At 36.2% G+C, this 19,193-nt stretch overlaps 1 pseudogene; it reads left to right on the top strand.

The window, feature by feature from the left end:
* The first annotated feature begins 4,827 nt into the window (after positions 1-4,827).
* Positions 4,828-14,253, top strand: LOC141574961 (vesicle transport protein SFT2A pseudogene; annotated as a pseudogene).
* Positions 14,254-19,193: the final 4,940 nt, after the last annotated feature.

Genomic DNA, 19,193 nt, shown 5'->3' with positions numbered 1-19,193 from the left:
TAGCTGGCTGATCACTCCAAGAAATGGTACTGTGTTGCAGACACAGTGTTGGTCTCTGCTGTGGGAAGGCTGGGAACTCAGAAGTGACTGTAGTCAGGTCAGCCTTAGCAAGTAGCATCCCTGTAATTGAGCCAGTGTGTAACCTCCATCCACCATGGCCACTTTGATTATTGAGCCCATTGGACAATGACAAGAGTGACCAGGGAAAGAGACTGAAAGGTAACCACAGAATGAGTCTTCCTAGCCACTGTATTGTTAAAATCCTCCTCTGCTGAGGTCACCTTTTGATGAACATTAACAAGAGACACGAATATCTTTACAGTCTTTGTCCATTCAGAAAGATGTATCTACAGACCTCTTTCCCATTCTCCCATGTCATGAATTTTCTACTCATAGTTCTTCCAAGTTCCTGACCATCCAGCCAAATCATTGGTCAGAGTCCATGAACAGGCATAGATTCATAGCCATTTCTTCTTCCAGGCAAAATAAATAAGCAGGTTCATTACTCTTAAGTGCTGCCCACCAGGAGGGTTTCCCTTCACCTCTGTCCTTCAGGATTACCCCACAAAGGGGTGTAGTGACAGATCTGACAACTTTCAGGTGGTGGCTGTAGAACCATCTATTAACCAGGCTTAAGTTTTCTCTTCCTCAGTCAATTCATAATTTCCCATAAGGTCATAAGTGCAGGACCTTAGGCTCTGATGGTCTGGAGGATTTAGTTCCATTGGGAGGAAGGCTTCCGCCAGGAGACACAACACTTATTCTATTGGACTAAAAGTTGAGACTGTCACCCAGCCACTTTACGTCGTTAAATCGACAGGCAAAGAAGAGAGTTACAGTACTGTCTGAGGTGATGGATATTAATTGCCAAGGGAAAGTTGTTACTGCAAAATGGCAGTACTGAACACAGGAGATCCCTTAGGATATATTTTATTTCTACCATGTCCTATGATTAAAGTCAGTGGGAAACTAAAACAACCCAATTCAGGCAGAAGTGCTAATGGTCCAGAACCTTCATGAATTAAGGTTTGGGTCACATTGCTATGCAAAGAAGCATAATCAGCTTGGGTGGTTGCTGAGTGCAAAGGGAATAAATCAATGGGCAGTGGAAGAGGGTAGTTATAAATACCAACTGTGACTATGTTGCTAGTTGCAGAATTAAGGTCTGTAATAATTACGAGTATTTCTTGGTGATTTTGTTATCAATATATTTGCATATGTATTTTTGCTTTCTTAGGTCTCCTATCTCCTTATCATCTAACATAAGATGTATTAATAATAGTTTACTGTATATCACAGTTTTTAGGCTACAGGGTATCAATGGAGAATAGTGAACATCAGGGAAGACTTTAAACCCTCTTCTGGAGTTAAGTAATGCATTTTCAATGGTATGGAGGACAGCTGTATCACATTAGGTGGAAATATGACTTTGTCATTGTCCTAATTTGGATAGTAAGCACGGTTTAATGAAATGTGCATGGGTTCCAAGTTGACAAGGAGTGGGCCATGATTTTTTTTTTTTTTGGACTATTAAATTGTCTAGTCTTCAGTCCCCAGTTATTCAATCAAGTGTTAATTTCACATGTTGCTGTGAAGATATTTTTGAGATACGCTTAAAATCAATAATCAGTTGACTTTCAGTAAAAGAGATTATCCCAGATAATGTTGGTTGGCCAGTTCAAAAGGTTGAAAGATCTTAAAGGCAGGCCTTAAAACCTGAAATTTCCCTGAGAGAAGATGGAATTCTGTCTGTGGAAAATAGCTTCAATCCATGCTGGAAAGTTCCAGGCTACCCTTTCTGATGGTCTGCCCTGTGACGCTAGGCTTGCCTAGCTAGCCCCTGTGATTGTGTAAACCACGTTATTGCAATAAATCTTTGAATATATATCTCTTACTACTTCCGTTACTCTGGTTGAACCCAGACTGGTACACGAGGCACTGAAGCATCTGAATGGAGACTGGGAAGAAGAAAGGTTAAGATAGAAAATTATCAGATTTAATTATTAGGTGATTTTCAAGATGGCTGATATACATGGACACATTTTATAAGCTTGAAAAATCACGATTAGCATGAGACAAGACTGGGAAAAGAGGCTAAAAATAAGCAGGCAAGAAAAAAATTTATGCAGAAAAGACTAAGAGATTAAATAAAAGTAGTAAATTGATTGATAACAAAAGAAATTTAGTTTTCTCAGTAAGCCTCTCTTCCCTTCCATGCAAATATACTGTCTCTCATTTCCTCTTCATGAAGATAACTCTGAGGACAACTTAAGAACGATCCTGAAGTGTTTGTGTTTCTGTCAGGACTAATACCCCAGGATGTATAGCTCCTAGGAAGTCTAAAGTAATTATGTGGGATGCATAATGTTTCCTGAGAAGATGCTGTTGACAATTAAGCTCTGAGGTTTTTGCCATTTTTTTCTATCAGTAGGTAGAAAGAATTTCTTTCTCTTTTTGAGCTTACTTTGTGAAAGGTAGTAACTGTAATTTCATCACAACTAAAATTTCTTCTTTTTATTACTACTCCCCATTGATTAGATTATTACCTACGATGCTATATGGTTTATTTTATTCGAGTCCATGTTTCATTAACTAAATCAAGGGGTATGTCAAGATTTTTCTTCACTTTCTTTTCCTTTACTTAGAACATTTGGTCTGACAATCAACATTAGTTCCTCCCATATACTAGCAATTGGTAGCTCTCAGTTTTAATTTTTATTGTCATTGCAAGTCATTGTGAGATTGCTGTTCCATTGAAAAGGCTTCTCCTTGGTGATTTGGGTGACGTTGAAGAAGACTTTCTTAGGAGCTCCCCTGTGCTCCCCTGCTGAGGACAGAGGGAATACATTTGGCTTCAACCAACATGACTACTTGCTTTTGTTGAATTTTAGTGGTCCTTTCTCTTCTAAGTTTTGCTTCTGGCACTATTTCACTTCTTTCCATTCCTGTTCCAAAAATTAACCTACCTAGCTTAGTGTCCCTTCCTTCAGGAGATTTTAATTTGTTACCTCAAGTAGAAGTGCTTTCTTTTTCCTGTGAATCCCTAGAGCAGTGGCGGCAACTCTGTTTCTGTTACAAACATCACTAATAATCATGGCGTTCTTCCCCCCACGCTGAGCTCTGGCCTCAGAATCCTTACTAACACAGCACCCTAGGCAGCCACTACAGTCTCATGAGTTAACATTGGAAATGAAAGCTATTGTAACCCTATCATATTTCTCAGACCTGAACCTAACTGGAAGCTCCCTGAAGATAGGGCACCAAGCATTGTATTTTTATGTTTCTCATGGTACAGAACAATTTAAATGTATTGAATATCTAATTAAATACAGCTATCTCCCACTTATTACTAATAACCTATTCCTCAAAATCAGACAATCTGAATGAAAATGCTAACCAGAAATTTATTTCCCATTGTTTTAAATGGGAGAAGATACAGTGAGCTTATTTTTAAAAAACGTAAAATTTTTATACGTGTCTAGTATATATTTTAAAAATTTCTTCCAGGTCACCAAATGTAATTGATATTCTTACTGAAAAAAAAAAGTGTGTTTGGAGTAACATGGCCTTTCTTAGTGCCAGCAACATTTAAAATGAATACCCGCTTTGTTGAGATTTGACCTGCTTCTCAAAATGTCTATGTGATTTCAACATTTTATCACTTCTGTTTAGAAAATTACTTTTCCCCACGTAATTTGTTTAAAAATGTCATAGTGAGTTTTAGAGATATAAATGTAATTTTTCTACATAAATATTGGCTGAAATGTTGTATTAATAAATACATATTCTATAAAGTCTGAGTATTAAAAATAAGTCAGCCTTCTACAGGAAAAATGTTTAACTGTGTAGATCTTCTGTGTGGTTTTGCTTTTAATTCATTGTTTATTCGTTCATTCAACTGGTATGTATTGATTACCTACCATAAGTCAAATCTCCTGTAGGCGTTAGGCATGCAAATATGAAAATCAATTCCTGAAAATTAACTAAGAGTCTAATGAAGGGCAAACACATATAGAAAAATAATTACCGGTTAACACAATCTCTAGTAGATTTGTGGGATTATAGTGGGAGAAGTTGCTCAATTTCCCATAGTGATTATTGGGTCCTTATAAAAAAGGTAGCATATGGTTTACCTTAAATAAATAATCAGAGTGTACTGGGTAGACTGGTAAGAACAATTGCACAGAGGTACATTAAAAATGTGTGAGGAACTTCAAGAAGTGTTCAATGTCAAATGTAAAATATATAGAAAGGAATGGAGAGATGCTACTTGGAAGTTAGTTGGAGTCAGAGTCTGAATAGCATATCACTCTAGGAGTTTGAACTTTATCTCTTGGTGGTGAGGACCAGATGATGTAGGTGATGTTGGGAGAGAACTTTAATAAGGCCTCACATAAGAAAGACAGCTAACAACACTGCTGATTATGAATCATAATGGGAAGATATTGTAGACAATTCTGAGCCCCGTGTCCTATGGTAAAAGCCAGTGGCATCAATGCATTGTTTTGAGTTACAAAATATCAATAACTGATAATTCCAAATTGTAAGAAATTTCCAAAAAAAAAAAAAATACTTCCATGTAATGAAACCTCACTGCAAGAATGGGGCTACACAGTCCCCAAGGAGGAGAATATTAATATTTCATGAGATGCTGAAGCCTTATGATAATGCCTTAGTGTCTTGTGAAAATCCTTCAGGTTCTGCTCAGACAGGGATCCATGGAGCTGGGCATCTGCAGCAAATTGGAGACACACGTCAGGCTCTTCTTTCTTTCCTATGTCCCCAGGCGTCCTTTCTACTCCTCCTGAGAATCTCATCCAATTCCTCATGGGAACTGACCTCCTGCCACTGTCCTTTAGTCATGGCTGGGTATTCGCTCACCCCAGCGGTGGTCAAGGGTCAGTTAGGCTGCTAACCCTGCCAGATCTTTACAAGCAACACCACTGGACTCTGGCTGATGAAGCTCAGAGAGCCAGCTTGTACCTGCCGTTTCTTGAATCTGTAAGAGATTCAGACCTCAGCTGAGCAGTTCTTTGTAAGAACACTTTTGACTCCCAAGGAATTGCCCTTAACTCTGATGCCTCATACTTCCAAGCATCAGGTTAAAACTAATAGGGCTGTATCAGAGCAAATGCTACTCTGTGTGTTGTTGTGCAAAGAAATTCAGGAGAAGGTTAGCCAACCTAGAGAGCATTTAGTAGCAAGTCAACATAATTGTGGGCTATGAAATTTGTTCACAATTCACAGTTAATTGCTCAAGAAGTTCTCTTCTCTTTGCTTTAAAATTTATTCCCTTGTCTTACGGACAAATTGAAAATACTAACAGCTCAAAGACATGTGGATTATTTTACAACCACATGGTTCTTAGGAATATAAAAATTTCATACTAAGGTGTAATAGGGCAAAAAAGTATTTATCAACTTGATCCCTCTCGATTGGTTGATTTTTAAATGTAAAATGTGATTTTGTTTAAAGGAAAATATTGTTGATAAAGAACTCTAAATCAGGCATTGCAGTCTTGGAATTCCTCAAGTATTAAAGTTGTGAGTAAATGTTTTTAGGCAGAAGTCCATACATTTGTTTAAAAAAATATTAAAAAGAAACTAGTAATTGAAAGGGAAAATTTTTGCTGAAAATTTTTCTTTTAATCTCTAAGAATGTACTTTATTTGGAGGAACTAAAGTCCCAAGTTTTCCTATTTTAGAAAAAAAGGTAAAATATTGAGAAAATAAGTAAATTGGGCAAAACAGAAATGAATATTTGATGTCTGTTGAATGATCTTTGATCGCTAGCATTCTCTGCCTCTTTAAAACGTAAATGAAGAACCGCATAACTTTCTACTGATTGTGCTGTTTCCATTCATATCAAAGTTACTTTACTTTAATTTATTTGCAATGATGCTGAAATTTGGAGAGAATTATGAGTCTTAAATAATCTAGCTTTGTGAAAAATTATATCAGCTTACTCATTCAAAGAAAATTTAGATTTTGGAGATTATATTTGGTTTTATTAAAAGGAAACAAGCAAGCCTTTCAATTCTAATTCATGTTTACATTTTTTCTTTTTTTTAAATTTTGCAGTGGTAGGCAAAGAAGTGTTCAATTTGGTGACTTTCAAAATAGCAATAAATAAGTTCTAAACCCTACAGTATTGGGAAACCTTTCATAACTTAATGTCTTTCATAACTTAAATGGGAACATAAATTGATATGCCTGGAATTAAATACATCTTTATTTATCTAACCACAAATGTAAATGCATGTTCTCTGTCCCAGCAATTTAATTTCTAGGAGTTTATCTTGCAGATATACTTTCACATGCACAGAATAATGTATGTTTAAGGATAGATTTTACAGCAGTGAAAAATGTACATTAATGGGGACTGTTCAAATAAATTATTGTAGATTCATCTGATGGAACGTCATGCAAATATAAAAAAGAATAGTGAAGCCTTATATGCAATGACATTGAAAACTCTCCCATTTATGTCAAGTGAAAAAATTCAAGACATAAAAAGGCTCCATATGCTAATATTTATGTTTAAAAAAATCTACATGTCAATACTTATTTGTATATGGAGTATCTGGAGAAGGATATCCAAGGAGCTAATAGTAATAGTTACCTTTGAGGAAAGAAGCTGGGTAGAAGTGAAAAAGAAAATTACTTTTTATTGTATACACATTAATGTCATTTGAAATCTTATTCCCTGTGCTTTCACTGCAAAGTCAGAAAAATACGTTCATTCTAAAAAATAAAAATAAAATCTATGGTAGCTATCCTTTTCTTTCTTGTTAATTTAAAATAATATTTTAAAATATTTGTAGTTTTAAGGAAGATACTGAAGTAAAAGATTAATATTATAACAATAGAGAACAATATTTATAAGGATTTTTTTCCTCCACTATATAGTCCTAAATCAGGCTTCCTTTTCTTATGTGATTTGAAATGTTAGGGTCAGCCCATTTAATTTAGTGACCTTGGGAACCAGTGGAGGACACCTCGTGACTATTTCAGCCGTGGTGATTGGGCTTTACTGTGACGCCACGTAAGTATGCAGGGAAAATGTCCTGATCTTTGTGGAGCTTGCATACAGAGAAGCATAGCATAGTTTCACATCTGGTGAGTGGACTTTAGATTTCCTTACATATACTTCACAAAACTTCACTTCAAAATAAATGATCAATATTAACTGAAAAAGACTATTCAACTGCAGCATAGTAGTTCTTCAAATTACTCTATTTTGAATGAGCTGTTATCAGATAAATGAGGTTTTACCGAACATAGCTATTACAAGTATTTTTCAAAATACTCAGGAAAGACTATATTTTTACAAGACTTGGCAACTGAAATGTACGTTGGCAGAGTATTTAAAACATATTTCTAGAGCATTGAAAATTCTCCATATGCAATTATGATCCTTTAGCTATTGGCCTTGCTTCCTGAACAGTCATTTTACTCAGTTTACATTTCTTATGAGTATATTTGGTTCAAGACAACAATTTCTCAAACAATTGGGACATAAAAATAGATATCCCTTTTTCATTTTCTACCTCCTCTCCTCCTATTTTTCACAGAATCCTGACTATTCTACACTTGGCATATAATCAAATGATGCGATTTCCTTTTTGCTTCCCTGTTTCTTTTCACATGGCTAGAGGGAAGGCTGAATGATTTCAAGGTACCCACAGTTAAGTCTAAATGAGTCCAGGAACCAGGAATTTGGAAAGTTAACGAAATAAAGGATTCCCTATCTGTGCCTGAGAAATAGAATACCTTTAATTAGCATCCGTGTATAAGAGTAAACGTCTGAAATCCATTTAGTATCTCGTTACGATCTTGAGGTAAAGGATTATGCTGCCTGGTGAATGCTTCTGATTCACTTTTTGGTGACCTCTTATTTTAAATAGTCATAAGGTTTTAGGTAGTTGAAGAAGATGTACATAATTCGACTAGCTCTTCATTTTTGTTCCTGTCCCATGCAGTAAGTGGCAATGTTTCCTTTGTAATATGTTCTCCTTCAATAACTTGGGCTCCAGAAGGTCACAAGCCTTTATATTCAAACTAAGAGATATCTTTATGTATCACTATTATATGAAAAGTTTGTGTTCCCTCATGGAGGCTTTTGCATTCCCTTAAGTTTTCCCTATGGAGAAAGGAAAAAACAAAAAGGAAATGAGAAGAGTTGATTTTCTGTTCAAGCTCCATATAGTGAGGACTAGATGGTCCACATATTTTCCCACCGTCCTGATCAGCTGTCTCCATGACGGCACACTGCTCTCCAGAGGCTTGTCATCCATGCTGCTAGCAGTGGCAGTGGCTGGTTAGTTTTCAATGGTCCAATCTCTCAGTCATAATAATAAATAATAATAATAACGATAAATTAAAATTCCATCTTCTAGATACTTTGATGTATATTTATATGAGGCTAGATGTTAATGCAGTTACAATTCACATGTGTACATACACGAGTCGGTTTTGTCTTTATTTTGTAATAAATAAACTTGGCTGTGGAACCTCCTTTTTCACAGATGCTGTAGCATGCTTAATCTAGAAACTTCTAGATAACTAAGTCTTTTTTTTTTTTTACAAAGATGTGAAGGCAATTTAATGGAAAAAGATTGTCTTTTCAACAAATGGTGCTGGAACATTTGAATGTCCATATATTAAAAAATGAACCTTTATTTTAAATTTTTTATTGAAGTATAGTTGATTTATAAGGTTGTGTTAATTTCAGGTGTACAGCAAAGTGATATATGCATATATACATATATATATATTCTTTTCCATTATAGATTATTATAAGATGTTGAATATAGTTCCCTGTGTCATACAGTAGGTCCTTATTGTTTATAACTAAGTCATTTCTGATTTACAAGTGTAATTTTCCTCCTGAGGGAGTCTGCCATCAGTGCCATTGTCTGGACTACCCTCTACTGTGGTGTTTCTGGTTCTGTCTGATTTGGGGATCTATAGACTGACAGCCACAGCTACCTTCCCATAGTCCCTTGTGGTCTCTCCTCCTGTTCCAACTCCTGGCCAAAGCTGGTTCAGTGTGAGGAAGACCCTCTGAGTGTGTTTCTACCCCTGGGCAGTCGTGGAATTTCGTTTGCTGTCCCTACCACTCTTGGCCCCACTGGACTCTGTAACGTGTGTCTTTAGGTTCTTCCATGGAAACACCTCTGTTCCTAGTTTCTAATCTCTCCCCAGGTGTGTCTTGACCTCCAGGTGCCTCTCTAAATAAAGAATTTCAAAAACCTTGAAATTTTCCCTGGATGTTTCCTGTGATGTAAGATACGGATTATCTCTGCTGGGATTCTGCCAATCCCTTCTGGGTATTTATGTCTTACTTTCTTTTCTACCCCAAGTTGACAGGTCAAGACTCCAAAGAGGGGTTCTGGCTCTCTTCTTAGGAACTCAGAGAGTGCTGAAACCTTAAAGCATTGCCTTCAAACATTCTCCAAACTCCTCCATGCCCAGAGGTGTGTGTGAGGACGTGTGTGTTTACTATGTTTCCCCTGGGTGGCAGGGAAGCTGCTCTTTGGTTCCCATCCTCCATTCTCCTTCACTCTGTGCTTGCTTCATAGACTTTCCCTCTAGGCTCTGCCTCCTGTGCTTCCAAGACAAGTCTTTTTTGTAATTCAAAACCACAAACTGAAAACTGTCCCCATAATAAGTGCCTGGGGTCTTACATATGAATAACTCTTTGGCTTTTAGACAATTGTGTTTATGAATTTCAAAATCGATTTAGCTTTTCAATTGAGTTCTTTGTTCCAAGTAATACTTGGATGCCCTACTCAGAACTCCAAGTCTGATATTCTTACCATTTTAATAGTGCAGAGAAGGATAAGGATAATAGGAATTGGGGAAAAAAGAGAGTTGAATGTCAAACTGTCATTCTTTACATATTCATGTATCTCATTTATTTGCAGAGTCACACAACAGTACACTTGTGAAGGCTGCAGAATTCTTCTAACAACTACATCTTACAGGCAAAGGAGTAGAGTCTAAGACATTATTCTTCTCTGGGATCACACACCTGGCAAAAACAAACTAGAACCTAGGTCCTTTGATTTCTCATAACGTGTCACAGTAATCCTCTCATATTCTTTATTCAGTTACCGATTTCATTTTTGTTTTAGCTGCCCTAAGCCCCTGAGAATAGACTTTTATAAATTATTTGCTTGAAAGTTCTATATTTGGTGTGGAAAAGCACAGAATGATGTAGTAAGTGAAATGGAAACATCCAGGGTTTCAGATTTATGTGTAACATGCCTCATATAACTTTCCTTGTTCTATCTTTTAAAACAAGATAGCTCCTCTCTCCCAGTAAGCCACCTGAAAGCCACATCGACCATGTAATTTATTAGATGTATATATGTGTACAGTATATCTAAAGAAACAGAAGCCTAACAAACTAACAAATCAGATTAACCTCAGCGTTTCACTGCTTCACTGTCGTCACCGCGGGTTGTGTCTGCATAGGCACAATGAAGAAAGAGGCAGGTCCTACATACGCATCGTATGGGTAGATTCTTGTAGGAATTGCAGTGAGAAGCTGCTGGAAATTATAAGCTAGAGAATGAAGTGGTCTGATTACCATTTCCTGAAAGATAAGTCTAACTGCTGAGGAGAGAGCAAACTGAGAAATTGTCGTGGCTGAGCGGGGCTGTGAAGAGGCACAGAAGCAGAAGAGAAGGGGCTGGTGGAACCGTGCATACAAGAGGTCCCTCCGGTCTGAACAAGGGCAGTGGGAAAGGGGATAGAGCAAGTAGCCGAGTTCAGGATACTTCCTGTGCTCCTGACTGGGGCTCAGACCGCAGAGGGGTAAGAGAGGTCAGGAACTCGCCATAATTGTCTCATGTGGCTAAATTGTCTCATGTGGCCTAATCTAATATAAAACCAAGAAAAAAAACAGAGAGCTCAATGTACAACAAACAAAATGGTTTTAATACCACATGCTCTAACATTCTTGATTATTCAGCTATCATTTCAAAAGGTACAATGTTTTAAATGATCTTTCAGCTAAATGTTGGCACACCAAAACACACGGTTAATTTATTACTATCATTAATATTAGTACTGTTTTAAGGCCATTGGAACTGGACTTCCCTTTTTTTCCTAGTCCAAGAAGGGTTTATTTTTGTTGATCTTCTTGGCCTGGTGTAAAATCTATCTTTTGAGATTGGCATTCCCCAGTGACTAAGTGGTGAATTATGCTGTCTGGAAAGTTATTGTGAGTTCCACTGTGGTTTTGGTTCAGTAGGTTTTTATGTATTTTTACAAATTTGGTACATACACCCAAAGGCTTTTTGGCACTGGCTACATTTTAACATTCAAGAGAATAAATATGAACCATTTAATGGTCTCCAATTCAAGATTCAGCATTTTAAATATATTGAATTATGTATATGAGGAATTTTCTGAAACTTGGAACAGAGACTAATTTGGCAAGGATTTTTACTAATATCACAAAAAAGGCCTTTCTTTGCAGCTCATTTGATGGTATGTTCTCTAGGCCATGAGAAGCATATTTTGAATTTGAGCTCTGGAACTTAGAGGAAGTGTAGTTAATATTCTGGATATTTGTTTTGCATTTTTAGTGACTGGATAAGACCAATGCTAATTGATTTAACCTATTCCTGGAAAAACTCTCAACCTTATAGTCAACTTGAATTATAGTCAAGGGTATAGTGAAATGCAAAAAGGTTTATTTGGAAATGAAGAAAATTCACTTTTTAAATAGAGCATAGCTATTTCAAGAACATAAACGATGTATTTGCTAATCTTTTTTTTCCCCTCCCATTTGTCAAACTTAAGTAATCCACTTGCAAAATAAAGCCAAACAGCGTATTCTACTAGAAGTTCAGTTTATAAGTGACATAAAACCCTATAATTCTCATATGCATAATTAGCCTTCCAAATTGCCTGTTAATCACACAAGTAAATTTGTATCAACCAAAGGAATCTTGGTTGTTGATTATTAAAGGTAAAAAAAAGATTACTAGATATTCAGACTTATGTAACATACATCTTGGAAATTGCCTCTGATCTCGAAAAGGTGAGTCTCCTTCAGGAAGTTATGATATACACATTGGCACATAAGTAATGGCAGTACTTTAATAAAGGAATATTATTTTGTATAAAATGACAACAAGACTATGTTACAACAGAAACAAAACTTTTGGAGGCAGCAATAGTTGTTTGAGGCATAGGGTTCTTGGTTCTACTGTTATTTTCTGCCTCCTAGTACCCTCATTTTGGCCACTGTTTTTTTCATCCACCAAAGGATGTCAGCAACCTTTGTCTCCTCCCACCTCAAAGCGTTGTCAGGGACCTCATATTTTGCTTGGTAATCCCTTGAGATCTTTGGATGAAAAGAACCATAAAAATCCAGAATGTTTTTCTAGGAGGGGGTTTCCAAAATTGGTCCCTTTTGGGGAGCCACCCACTGGGACATTGAATACCCTCCCTGTGTAATGTGGAAAAAGCGGTTGGTGAACATTTACTCTTCTAGCATCGCCAAAAAAACAGACGTCTTTATTGTTTAGAAACTGAAACACACCCATTGGGGATCACTTCATCATTTTTTTAAGTGAATGAAAACATCACAAGTTGAACTGATGAAATGCAGGATAAGTGCAAACAGACTACACCCTTCCTCTTTCAGTCACAAGGAGTGGTGGTCTGCCAATTCTCCCCCGGTGCACCCTCCCTGTCTAGGAAAGAGCCCTACTTGGCTCACAAACCAAGTCCCTATCTGAGCTGCAACTAATCATGCCACTGTTGAGTCACCAGCAGAAAATCCCACAGACTGGTTGCTTTCCTCTTTGTGGGATAGGGCAGCGATCTAAGAGAATGCTTCCCTTGTCATTTTTTTCTCTTCTCATCTGCATCATTTCCGCCTGCCCTTTTCTTACTCATTTTCATTTCTTCCAATTTCTAATTATCGTCCCTCTCTTAACCCGTCCTTTTCTAATCTCAAGGGCTTGTTCACCAGATGCAACTCTCCAAGGGCTCATTTGGAAAAAATAACAATCTTTTCTGTCCCTCCAGCTGCCAAAAGTCATCATGAGTCATGGTTTTGACTCAATTGACAGAAACACTTAATATAAATAGCTGGCCTTTCCCAGAGTTTCTTCTTACTTGCCATTCCATCTTGTTGGTTTCAGCTGACTGACAGGATGCAGCATTTTACCAGAGGAGCTTACCTGGTCATCATCTCTTTCGTATTTTTCCTGTCTCTGTTACTCCTGGCTAAAGCGGTCAGATGGAGGGAGTGATAAGCAGAATAAATGACTGTCAGGAAGCATTCTAGCTCTCGAGTATCTTGTTTGAAAACTCCCTGCAAAGTTACTCCCCCAAACTGAAATGGGTCCCGTATGCTAAATAAGAAATTAGGCAATATACTTTCTAAAGTTGAAAACAGGGATCCAAACAAATGTTCATTGAAACATTTTTCTCCAAGTCAGAAGTTGGAAAAACTCCACACGTCCATCAATAGATGAACGGATAAACAAACTGTGGTATATACATACAATAAAACGTTATTTAGCCTTAAAAGGGAGTAAAATTCTGACGCATGCTGCAACATGGAACAAACCTTGAAAACATGGTTTTAAGTGAAATAATCAGAGGTAAAAGGACAAATATTGTATGAGTCCAGTTAATGATATATCTAGAATAGGCAAACCCTTAGGGACAGAAAGTAGATGAAAGGTTACCAGGGGTTTCCCCGTGGGCAGGAAGGGCAGGTGAAGGTTGAGCCACCAGTGGAGCCAGGAAAATGGCCCTGGAGAAGCTGCCAGGGTCCTGAACCACCAGGGTGACAAGGAGCAAAGCCTGACCATAAGGTGCTGGATACCCTGTCCCTTAGTTGTAACACTAGTTTGAGAGGGTTTGGCACCTGCTCTCTATGCAGCATTTTCTGTTCTATCCTTTGAACTGGACTGCTATGGCTTCCTGTTGGCATAAAGCTTTCTGCAGTGTCTTATACCCTGGAAATTAATCCTGCATTGGTCAGTAGCAGCATTTAAATGGGCCCAGTGAAGCAATTGAAGAAAATGTTTAAAATACATTGCTTGCAGCAATTATTAAGTATCCTTTTTTGTTTCACATTTGCCCTGTGTGCTCTTTTTGGCGACATAAGAAAGGAATGGTCATATTGCAATTCTTGTGACTGGTCTGCTATTGTCTGCCACACGTTCCATATGCAAGAGATGCAGTCACAAAACACTGTTCTTCTATCCTACGTTGAAAATCAGAAGCTCTTCTAGAGGAGTGTTTGAAAGTTGACGCTGTGGTTTTGGTGAAGTATGCTTTTCCTAATACAATAATCACTCCAAAAACAAGTGCAGTGATTATCTAAGGCCGTTTGTACTTGGAAAAAACTATATGCTTGATTAAACTGTTAAATGCTTGTAACTATAAATTCATTATGTGTCAAAGATAAGGAGATTTTAATCATTGTCAATTGTAAATTATTTTTAACTATTTTTTTTTAGTCTTTTCAAAACATATTTGAGATGTGAAGATTTAATGATAAACCTGTATTGTAAGATATATTCAGCTTTTTGGGCTCTTTTTAAAAGGCTACATTTTAAAAAACATCTTTAAAAAATTTAAATGTGGAACTTTTAACTTTAAGCTAATGACTGCTTATTATGTGTAATTAAAAGAATACGTAAATCTTTACAGTTTTTAAATAAAACTACACTTGGAAATAAAAGAATTTTATCAGAGGATGAGGGAAAAGATGAATGAGTTATTGTTTAATGTTTACAGAGTTTACGATGATGTAAATATTTTTTAAGTTGATAAATAGTTAATTTGCAATATTGTGTTAGTTTCTGGTGTGCAGCAAAATGATTCTGTTTTTTACATATATATATATTCATTCTTTTTAATTTTCTTTCCATTATAGTTTATTACAAGATACTGATTATAGTTCCCTGTGCTATACCGAAGGAATTGTTGTTTATCTATTTTATATATAGTAGTTTATATAAAAAGATTTTGACTTAGCCATGATAGTTGTAAACCATCTTGAGTGCAATTAATGCCATGAAATTGTACACTTAAATGGTTACTATTGCAGAAGAAAGAAATATAAGCAGATGCAGAGAAATAAATAAAGCTATGCTAAGTCCCAAATCTAAGAAATACTGACAGTTACATTGTGTTTACTATATCCTAGGCATTTCTAGGTGTTTTTACATATGTTAACTCACTGAATTGTCACATCAGTATCATTATTTCCCTCATCTCATCCATAAGAAGATGAGGCACAGAAAGTTTAAATAATTTGTGAGCATCATATAACTAGTAGATGGAATAGTAAAGATTTGAACCCAAGCAATTTATCTCTAAACCCACGTTTTTAACCATGCTTGCATTTTAACCATGCATTACTACCCTCTACCTATCATTCTGTTAAATACTGAATCAGGAGAATGAACCTAGAACTATAGGAAGCAGGAGGCCAAGAGAAGTCAGTGCTTGTTACAGTTACTCTGGGTTCATAAGGCAATAATCTTGACAAATCCAATTCCCAAGTGACATACTCTATACACTTTTGGTGTGCAAACTGCCTTCTCATAGGACTTTTGAAAGTAATGAATATGATGACTTTCTCTTGTCCAATGGAGTCATCGAATACTTGCTTTGCACATTATTTTTAGCAATTGATAACCATTTTGTTAAAATAGATGATATTTTTCAGCTTTACTAAGGTGTAATTGACAAATAAAATTGCAAATTCTTGGAAGAGTACAATACTGGATTTGCCAGTTTACATTTACAAAATTCATGATTTTTAAAGAGACATTGTGAGAGTTACAATAAAAATTGTTGAGAAATGAGGCTTCTTTTCCTGTTTATAAGGACTCTTACAACATTAAGAATATCATAACATAAAAGCTGATCTGCATTCTTTCTAATATTTATTTCTTTTCTGCTAATTGTAGCTTCAACAACACATTAATTTTTATGGAGATGCAAATACAACTATCAATAATTAAGACATTTCTTGAACACCTATTTTATGCACAAGTAAATGCCAGCATCTTCCCACATCAGTGATAAATTTTAGAGGATAAATTATCCCAATGGTATGCTTGCCTGATTATTGCCTTTTTTATTCTTCAGTATTGTTTCCCATCTATCCACTTAGAGAACTTGGGAATTGCTTAAGAGATGAGTTACAATAAAAACGTAACAAATATATTATTTTTGGATCACATTATTTTCATATACATCAAAATAGCAGTAAAATATTTATGATACTTTTAAAAATATAAGTACTCTCTGTTAAGTTTTAATAACCCTAGTATGGGATTTAAAATATTTTAAGCACAACTCAGAGAAACTTTATATGCTGTGAGCCAATGATGTCAGAAGAGCAACTCTAGCCTTTTATTACCAATTATGATTTGTAGCAATCTTTATTGCCAATTTTCACAACTCTCCTTCCTCCTTTTTTTCCTTCTCTTGTTTTTTCCTCCCGGCAATCAAGTTCTGAACTAGAGAGTTTGGCCCCTGGGATCAATCTCTACCAGACAACATGAAGCAAAACTTCCATCTGGTTCCTTACTTAAGCTGTTCCTGGCTGGAATTCAATTATGTATAAGACACATGGCTGTTTCAAATTCAATAAAATTTGAAGAAAAAAAAAAAGGTTTGCTTCCAAGGAAACACTTGTTGGTTACTGATAGGTATTATTTGAGGATAGGAACTTCCGAAATTTAGAAGAACCTACTTGATAACTCAGCTTTCATATGTAATCAGATTATTGAGGAATCTGAATGCTAGATGTAGGTTACAAACAGGATATGAATTAGTTTTTCATCAACCATTGCCTTCAATTCCATTTTAGATTTTCCTTCTTGAGTCCTGAGTCCATCTGAGTAGGAATGGCAACTTTCTGTATCGATAATCTGAGTCAAGCACATTCATTCTCAAAACAGTTGAAAGATTTTACTTCCCTAATTTTCCTAACTCTGAGATTGATCACTACAAGGTCACTACAAGGTAGATGGTATATTCTGTTCTTTCATTCTTGCTATCCTCTTTCCTTGTATTCCTGTCTAGTACAGGGATGAAAAAGGCATTTAGGAAACAGGAGGAAACATTTTGAGTCTCTGGTGCTCTTACAAGTGTTTGAAAGCTGAATTTCTTTTAGTTGCATTTATAGGCTTATGGATACTGTCTATTGGGATCCTCACATAGGGCAGTTTACGAAATGGGAAATATCCTCTGTCTAATCATTGAAACCCTTCTTCAGCTCTCTCCATTTCATCTTCGCCCAGAGGTATACGCTCCAGTCTCCCATTGCTGACTCTCCTCTCTGTGGAGGATGCATTCTTGGACAAGGTCCTTTAAAAAAACTCTGAGTGAAGCAAATTTCCAGATTTCCACTGGTACATGGGAACATAATGCTCTAGAAGTTGGTTAGTTGGGTATCAAACTCATTTCCTTTTCTTTCTGGGCACAAAGCTCTTCTACATTTCCCAGCTTTCCTTGAATCTGATATGGATATGCGACTGAGTTCCAGCCAATGAAATGTGAGTGTAAGTGCCATTTCCAGGCCTGGAACTTCCCATATACAACCCTCCATGTTCTTTTCACATCTGCCTAGATGAGCATAGAGACCTTGGAACCACAACTGAAAACGATGGAATCAGAAGATGAAATAAATCTGGATCCAGTTAAGGAAGAGCTCCTTTGTAATTTTCATATGCAAGAAATAAATTCTATTACACTTGAAGCATTATTCACTTTGGAGTTTGTCATAGCAGCTAGCAGTGCTTTAATTCACACATGCATTCTAGCTAGGCTTGCCTGATTTAGCAAATAAAAATAAAGAGCATCAACTTAAATTTGAATTTCTGATAAACAAGGAATCATTTAAAATAAGTATGTCCCATGCCATTTTCAGGACATGTTTACATTAAAACATTATTTGTTGTCTATCTGAAATCAAATTTAAGTGGGCATCCTGTGTTTTATGTCAACCCTAATTCTTACCACAGTAAAAAGCAGACATATATGGGCACACCCAATGCTTCCCTCTCTTGTCATCTCATTTGTTGGTTGCTTCATTTCGAATCTAATTTTCAGAAATATGTAGAAGAGAATCAACTTTTAGCCTCTACATTCACATATGCCTTGAAACTCCAAGGGGATAAAGGCCAATCTCATTCAAAAACTCTTCTACTCAAGTCCACTTTGATATCAGTTTCTCCAGCTCAGCAACCATCCACCTAGGAAATGTTATGTGAGTCTTGCTTTCAGTAGGCTCCCCAATTTCTATGTATGATTTAATGAATTAGCTTTGGAGCAGAGAGCATCACCTTGTTTCTTAATAAGTGTACAGCTGAACACTCAGATAAATCCTTTCATCAGACAGATTGGAGCCTTTTTTCTTATTTGGGCTAGAAGGAGTCATGGGAATGAAGGGAGCAGAAGGTCTGGTCAAATATTACTAAATCCTACAACAATGTATCTAAAAGCACTTCAGAATGTGGAGAAGCTAATCAGCTATCTTTTTTTGACTCTTTAGGAGAAGTTCTGAAGCAAAGGAAAATTTCGTTCTATTACCATCCAATCAATTTCCATTCAATTACATATCTTCAGATGATCCAAAAAATTGGGAAGATGCAGGTATTTATTTGCAGGCTATTAATTTCACTTCAAAAAGACAGCATTAGACAAGCAAATGCAAAATGGTATTTCTTTTGGCAAACATAATGTTATGTCCTTGAATTCCCATCTTCAATAAATTAAGGTTATCAATTGGTTCATAGCTTACCAAACTCTACGGCAACCCACATACTATGTGGTGTGTGCTTTAATTAAGTGCTTTGAATTATTCTTTCTTGTGTCACTAGATGATATTTGGCAGAAGGTAACACTAAATATTGGGTTGGGTTTTTTTTCACTTGTTTTAAACAATTTAACTTATATTTCCTCAAGCTTGATTTCTTTCTAAGAAGGATATTATATTTCTTCAGTAAGGGCAGTACAAATGAGTGCAATGAAACAATATTTAATAATTCTTTTAAGTTTCAAAGGAAATAATGCCTCTGAAAAATGAGAGCAATACGTATTTTGAAGAAAATAAAGTATTTTTTTAAGTTAATATAGTATATGAGAAATAAGAAACAAACTCCAGCAAAACTGATTACAATGTGGACATCA

The sequence above is a fragment of the Camelus bactrianus genome, chromosome 25 (genome assembly GCF_048773025.1).
Source record: "Camelus bactrianus isolate YW-2024 breed Bactrian camel chromosome 25, ASM4877302v1, whole genome shotgun sequence".
Taxonomy (NCBI): Eukaryota; Metazoa; Chordata; class Mammalia; order Artiodactyla; family Camelidae; genus Camelus; species Camelus bactrianus.
This window is presented reverse-complemented; position numbering and strand designations above follow the sequence as displayed.